Here is a 7,686-nt window from a genome sequence, read left to right as displayed (position 1 = left end):
AAAGTGTTCTCCAATTGGTCTCCTTCAAAATTATTTTCCCATTCCATAGAAACTAAAGTTTCCAACTCTTCCATCACTGAACATTCTTTCACCAGATAATGAAATTTCATCGCTTTATGAACATTAAACATTACCTAATCATCTTGAACTGTCATGGTGAGTTTGGCTTTTTACATGTGTATTAATGTTCTTCCCGTGGCTAGGAAAGGTCATCCCAGGATGTCGACACTTCTTTTTCTGCTTCAAAATCTAAGACAATAAAATCAGTAGGAAAAATAAACTTATCTACTATTACCAAAACATCATGAATCTTTCTTTTGGGGTATGCTAAAGATCGATCCTCCAATTGGAGTGTCACAATTGTGGGTTGTACTTCACTATTCCGAACAACTTGAAAGTAGATTTAGGCATCGAGTTTATGCTTGCTCCTTAGTCATACAAAGCTTTACCAAAATAAGATTCTCCAATATTACAAGGTATGGTAAAACTTCTAGGGCCCTTCAATTTCGAAGGTAGCTTGTTCTGTAGGAACACATTGCACCCCTTCGTTAAGGCTACAGTCTCACACTCACTAAGTCTCTTCGTTTTGGACAGAATGTCCTTCATGAACCTGACATAGTTGGGCATTTGTTCTAAAGCCTCTACCAATGGAATTTTGATGTGAAGTTTCTTTAGAACATCCAAAAACTTCTTAAATTGCATCTCCTATTTTTGGTTAAAATTTTTGAGGATATGGAGGTGATGGAAATTTGGGATGGACTGGACAACTTTTCTAAGGAGATAACTCAGCATCTAAAGAAGATGTTAGCTTATCAGACTTCACTAGTTTAGATTTTACCTTATCAGACTTTGTAAGTTTTGGCTCTTCTCGTGTAGGAATTTCAACTGTTGGTTGACTTTCCTCCTTCTCGATAGGTTAAACCTTAACTGTCTTGGGCTTCAAAGTCTTACCACTTCGTAAGGCTACCTTGCAATGTTCCTAACCAATTTCCTTGGATTTTCTGTATCATTCGGAAAGGTTCCTTGCGGTCAGTTACGAAGCTCCGTAGCTAACTGACCCATTTGGTTCTCTAAATTTTTCAGTATTGTTGTTTGGCTTTGGATTAAGGCGTCGTTCTTTACCATGTACACCAGCAACAAATTCTAAAAACTTTAGGATGATTCAGCTTGAGGTGGTTTTGGAACTTATTGGTTAAACTCTTGAGATTGATTGGATCTATGCTACATGTAGTTGTTTGGTACATTTTCTTGGTTACTCTAAGAAAAGTTTGGATGATTACGCCATGAAGGATTGTAGAAGTTGGACTGTGGTCCTTGTCCACTTTTATTTTGTGTTGGTTCCCTACATAATAATTTAAACCTAGATTTGATTGAAAATTATCGAAAGAATGACCATCCCCATAATATACATAGGAAACTACATCGAATTGACTCAGTGTTTGAGCTGCAACAAGATTAAACTCTTTAATAGTAAATTATTTCAACATTGAAGATATAGAAGATACCTAAGCTGAGAGTGATGAAAGCATGTCAACTTCATGCACTTTGACTACTAGTCTTCTTGAAGTTGTTCAACTTGTCAGCCATTGGTAATTGTACTGGCTATCCTCATGATGATCTTGTAAGCCTCATTATAATACTTTCATAAGAGAGCACCATTCAAAAAAGCACGTACCACCAACGTCGTGTGTGCATTGAGGCCATTATAAAATGTCTCCAACTGGATGCAATGTGGAATCCCATGATGAAGACACTTATGACGTAATTTTTTGTATCTCTCCCACCCCTCGTACAAGGACTCATCATCCAATTGTTGAAAAGTGGTGATCTCATTTTTGCAACTTAGCGTCTTTGCTAGGTGGAAAATACTTAACCAAAAACCGCTCAACTAATTCTAGCTATGTAGATATCGAATTTGGTTGCAACGAATTGAGCCATACTTGTGCTCGATCTTGTAATAAGTATGGAAACAACTTCAACCTCAATGCGTCTTCAGTCACACCGACTATTTTAAATGAATCACTCACCTCCATGAATAATTAAAGGTGAAGGTGTGGATCTTCTATGGGCATACAATTAAACTGGCCCATGGATTGAAACATTTGAAACATTAAAGGCTTTAATTCAAATTGGGGTGCCTCGATATTCGGCCTCCTAATTCCCAGATTTTCTTTTTTGACAAAAAGACCATAACTGTCATCCATTAATTAATAACATCATCAATTACAAGATTATGAATCACCATAGGGAAATCCATAACAAAAACTAAATGGCCCTTATTAGAAATGGCATATTTACTCAAAAAGTCAACCACTTTGTTACAATTATAATTTGCCCATTTAACAGCCAAATTATAAAGCCTATCAATATTTAAAAAACACTCATTAATGCAGTAACCCATGAGATTGATGTCATCCCCACATTTCTTTATTCTATTAGCAAGAGTAGCAAAATTTATTTTGAAGGTGACTTTGGTAACTTCAAGCATTCTAACTAACTTGAGACTCTCTTTGAAAGCATAAAGTTCAACCCATTCACTCGCCATTTCATCATTTTTGAAACCAAAACTCCCACCAATTGCAAAGCCCTCAGAGTCGCGTGTGATTACCCCATAATCGATTTTTGTGTTTGACACAGCAGCATTGAAGTTTATTTTTACAGTACCTCTTAAAGGTTTCTCCCACTTTTTTGGAAGAGGGGATAATAGTGGCATCAGTTTGTAAATAAAGTTATTAATGTGAAAATCCTTTCTTAAGGTAATGGCTCTCTCCCAAGTTACACGTGCATCTTCTTCCTTGCCACGAAAGGTGAAGTTGTTTCGGTTATTCCAGGTATTCCATAATATAGTGATAAAGTTAGCAATGGCTTTCTTGTCTGACAGCCGTATGGACTCCTCAATCCAGTCAATACAGCAATCATAGTTATTGTTAATGAGTCTACCATTCAGGCCACCACATGTCAGAATGGCATGGGCCGTAGGGCAATCCTTGAGTGCATGTATTAAAGTTTTAGTTCTAGCCCCGCACTGATGGCTCTCCTTGTTACGTTCTACCAAATCTTCGTATTTGTTGGCAATATATCATGTCCCATCTGCCAAGCAAACACCCTTATTTTTGGAAGGGTTTTCAACTTCTAAATGGTCTTCCAAAAGAGACGGTGAGGACCTAGACCCACCTGCTGAAGAAAAAGCCAAGAATACACCGATTTTGATGTGTAAAAACCCTGATAATTTTGGAACTAGACCTTATAGTCCTTCAGGCCATTTGAAATGATAGGCAAGTTACAGATATATTCCCCCATGCAGATGCCATAAATTTTAATGACTATTTTTTTCCATCTTATGCGGTCGTCAATCCAAAGCTCATGCACTTTTTTATCATGAATGCACGGACCATTGCTTCTTATAGAATCACTATTTAGCCCCTCAAAACCCCGATTTTCTGAACAAATATCAACAGTATTCCCATCACCCACCTGCCACCCAAAGCCGTTTTCGAGAGTCCCAGCAGCAGTAGCAATGCTCCATCTGTACGACGGTTTATCCACCTTTTTAGGGTGGAACAAATCACCATTAGGGAAATATTTGGAACTAAGAACCTAAAAACATAAAGTATCTTTGTTTGCGAGCAACCTCCAGACTTTTCTTCCAAGGAGAGCAATGTTTAAGAATCGAATGTCTCTAAAACCAAGCCCTCCCATCCCCTTGGGGAGGCAGAATTTATCCCATGCAAGCATAGCCCACCCCCGGTCTTTATCTTTACAAGCCCACCACATACTTTGAGTCTTTGAATGAATCTCCTCGATGGTATCCCTAAGAGCATGGAAAACAGAACGTGCATAAGTAGGTAATGCTTGAAGAATTGATTTAATAGTAACTTATCTACCGCCATAGAAAAAAGTCTCTTTAACCAACTATTTATCCTATATGAAAAATGGTCAAGAATGTCTTGAAAAGGTAAGGACTTTTTCATTCCAACATGAAGAGGTAAACCAAGATAGTTATCCAACTGTTCAACAACTCTCATACGAAGCACATTACCAAAATGCTGCCTTTGGTTCATAGGGGTATTCACGCTAAACAAAACCATAGACTTGTCAAGATTTATTTGTTTCCCTGAAACATATTCAAAATCATTAAGAATCATTAAAAAAGCATCAACATCCCCTTCAATAAAGAGGAGGGCATCGTCTACGAAAAATAAGTGATTAATGCGAGGATCATTTTTGCTAGCCCGAATACCACAAATAAGACCGGTATGTTGAGCGCAAAGAAGCATTCTCGATAAGGCCTCCATACAGAATAAGAAGAGATAGGGGAGAGGGGGTCTCCTTGTCGAAGACCTCTCTTTGAGACAATGGCCTCTGAAAGTACTACATTACACTTAACCACATATTTCATAGACTAGACACATCTCATAATTTTTTCCACCCAAGCATCTTCAAAACCCAAAATTTTCATGCCTTGTTCAAGGAAATTCCACTCCACCCGGTCGTACGCCTTGCTCATATCTAGCTTAATGACAAAACCTTTATTCGGGCCAGTTTTAGAGCTTTAGAGGTAGTGCAACAGCTCATGCACAATGAAAATGTTGTCATGGATCATACGATCAGAAACAAAGGCACTTTGATTCTGACTAATACAAAGGGTAGAGCATCCTTCAATTAGTTCGCCAATATCTTTGTGATAATTTTATAAATCACCCTGCACAAGCAAATAGGTCAAAAATTAGACATGTCCACCGGATCTTTAATCTTATGAATAAGAACAATAACCATTTTCTTAATGTAAGAAATATCTTTTTTTTCCATCTAAAATTTCATGACGGAGAGTAAGAACATCTTTACCCACCACCTACTAGTTTTCTTTAAACAAAACACCCTAGATGCCATCAATCCCCGGGGCTTTTCATGGATCCATTTGGTTAAAAGCTTCAAGGATCTCCTCATCCGTGAACCTTAACTTTAAGTATTAAGTTTTTAATTAAAGTAAAGGGACTAAATCTAATAAGGGATAAAATTAGGAGTTACTACTAAACTTTAAGATGAAACTAGCTTAAGGGACATGCTAAATAAATAAGCCAATAATTATAAGGGAAGGGTGATGGTGGACGATTTTAATAAAATTCATAGTATTGTAAATATATATAATAAGTTAGTATAATAATCATTAAAGGAATTATAAAAGTAAATAAATAATTAAAACAAATTGAATAAAGCACAAAAGAGTCCACTAAAAGAAATTATATTTTTCTTCTTCTTACCGAAACTAAAGAAAAGTAAAAGGGAAAGGAAGCCATTAATAAATCTTGTTTATTTGATTTGAAGGACTTGCATATCGAGAAACAAGAGATCTCGTTGCTATTCATGGAAAAGAAAAGGCTAGGGAATAATCATCTAAACGCATAGTTTTGATAAGTTCGTAGATTTGAACTTAACTTCTCTATTAATTATTTAATTAATCAATGTTATTTTAATACTTGATATACAATTGTACGTGTAGTATCGAATAAAGATGTTAAGTGATGAATGAGGAAATCGTGGAAGTAAATAATTACAAAATCGTTGGTATAAACAATTAGCGCTGGGCGCAAACATCATTGGTTTATCCAACTAGAGATGGGCACACTATTGATTATGTTGGTATATCCGACTAGTACTGGGCGCAACTTTTGTCAACTTGTTTGACTAGTGTTGGGCAAATAATCGTCTGTATAACAGACAAGCGTTGGGCGTAAACATCGTTGGTTTATCCAACTAGAGCTAGGCTCACATTTTATATCATCGATTAATCCGACCAGCTCTGGGCGCAAACTCTTCTGCGATTTATCCGCTAGGCACCAGGTGCCATGTAACTAAGGGGCTACACGGCAAGGTTATATGATTTATCAAAAAGATTTGGTTATAGGTATTATTAAATAAGAATTGTAATTTTTATTTGGTTGAGATATAATCTCATATGATTTGGTTATTCTTGTGTTTAGTTATATAAATGAAATCTATTAAATGTGAATTGGTTTCCATGTTGCAGGTTAGATTAACAGTAGACTCGGACTCGGCATCCTACAAGAATCCCATACTCAATGTTGGTGATGTTTTCTTTTGTGATTTTGGCATGTACCTATGGTGTAAATATGTCCTAAAAGTTGAATATTTTAAATATTTGATTATAGGTTTGTATATATAGATATAAGTTTATGTAGCATGTTTTGGTGATGGTTGGATTTACTTGTATTTATGTTCATGTGATAAGTTTAATGAAATTAGTTGTTTTAAGGATGATTAGTATAGGTTATGCATTTACCATATTCAATTATTTGAATGCTTGAACATTATTTGAGGTACCTATGAATGGTATATTGGTTGTGGATGGATGATTTAAATGTGATGCCAATGAGGGCATATTGGTTAGACACTTAAGATGTTTGTTTTGATATGTTTTGACCATGTTTTATTGTGTTTTGATGTTGCTTAAGGTCCCTTTTAAAGTGTACTTAGATAGGTTGAATGGTTATGCTTGTAAGGTTTTTGAAAATGGCTTGCTTTTAGGTGAATTTTAGTCCACATGGCCTGAGACACGGGCGTGTGTCTCAACCATGTGTGACATACGGCCTGGCGACATAGCTGTGTGTCCTCTGTTAGTTTCTTTGCATACAAGTTAGGGTGTTACGGGTTGGCGACACAGCTGTGTGTCCTCTGTTAGTTTCTTTGCATACAAGTTAGGGAGTTACATGTCCCTATTTTGAAGGTTACACGGCTAGGGGACGCGGGCGTATGCCCCAACCGTGTGAGTCACACAACCTAGCCATACGGCCGTGTGATCCTTGCAGTCTAAATTTTATAACTTTTTCTTAAACTTCCTAAATGTTTTCAATTTAGTCCCGGATTGTTTCTAAAGTAATTTTAGGGCCGCAAGGGCTCATTTTAAGGATGATTTGTATGTGATTGCGTGGTTTAAAACATGTTTATGTCGATTTATGAAATAAATATTTATTATTTTGTTTGTCTGGTAATACTCTATAACCCTGTTACATTTAGTGGTATTAGAGGTTACAATTTTAGCTGATTATTAGGCTAAATAGAGCTCAGAATTGAGTCTAGAGGTACATGCCAAAGTTAAGTCGAGTTTTAGTCAAGATTTGGATGTTGATTTGAATTATTTTGGTTTTATAGTTAAAAGATGTCAGATGAATCCAATAATGTTGTGAATTAAGAAATTTTGGATGATGATGAATCCACGGAGGAATTAGATATTACAAAATCTATAACACCGAATGTCCAGTCTAATGGAGTACAAAGATCAGATGCGAATATGGGCCACAATGAAGGACAAAATTATATTAATTTGTTATGTACTATCGTTGAAGCGCTTCAAAGAGTAGCGGGAGTCATTCCACCTTCGACGATAAACATGTGGTTAAAGGAGCACCTATTAAAGAATTAAGAAGATATGGCACTACCGAGTTTACTGGACTAAAAGGAGTTGACCCATCAATAGCGAAATCTTGGTTAGATTTAACAACTCAAATTTTACAACAACTAGAATGTACTCCTCGAGAGAGCATAATCTGTGCAGTTTCACTACTACAAGGGGAAGCTTATACATGGAGGAAAATAGTTATGAGGCACATTCCTATAGAAGTAGCTGATTAGGAATTCTTTCAAGTTGAATTTCAAAAGAAGTACGTT

General features: G+C 36.3%; 1 non-coding gene across 1 annotated transcript; it reads left to right on the top strand.

Moving 5' to 3' along the window:
• The first annotated feature begins 1,736 nt into the window (after nt 1–1,736).
• Nucleotides 1,737–1,843, top strand: LOC128042652 (small nucleolar RNA R71). Its single transcript, XR_008198167.1, has one exon. It is a non-coding gene; the product is annotated as a small nucleolar RNA R71 (small nucleolar RNA).
• Nucleotides 1,844–7,686: the final 5,843 nt, after the last annotated feature.

Source organism: Gossypium raimondii, chromosome 7 (genome assembly GCF_025698545.1).
Source record: "Gossypium raimondii isolate GPD5lz chromosome 7, ASM2569854v1, whole genome shotgun sequence".
Taxonomy (NCBI): Eukaryota; Viridiplantae; Streptophyta; class Magnoliopsida; order Malvales; family Malvaceae; genus Gossypium; species Gossypium raimondii.
The sequence above is the reverse complement of the archived record's forward strand: the minus strand, read 5'-3'. Positions and strand labels throughout refer to the sequence as shown.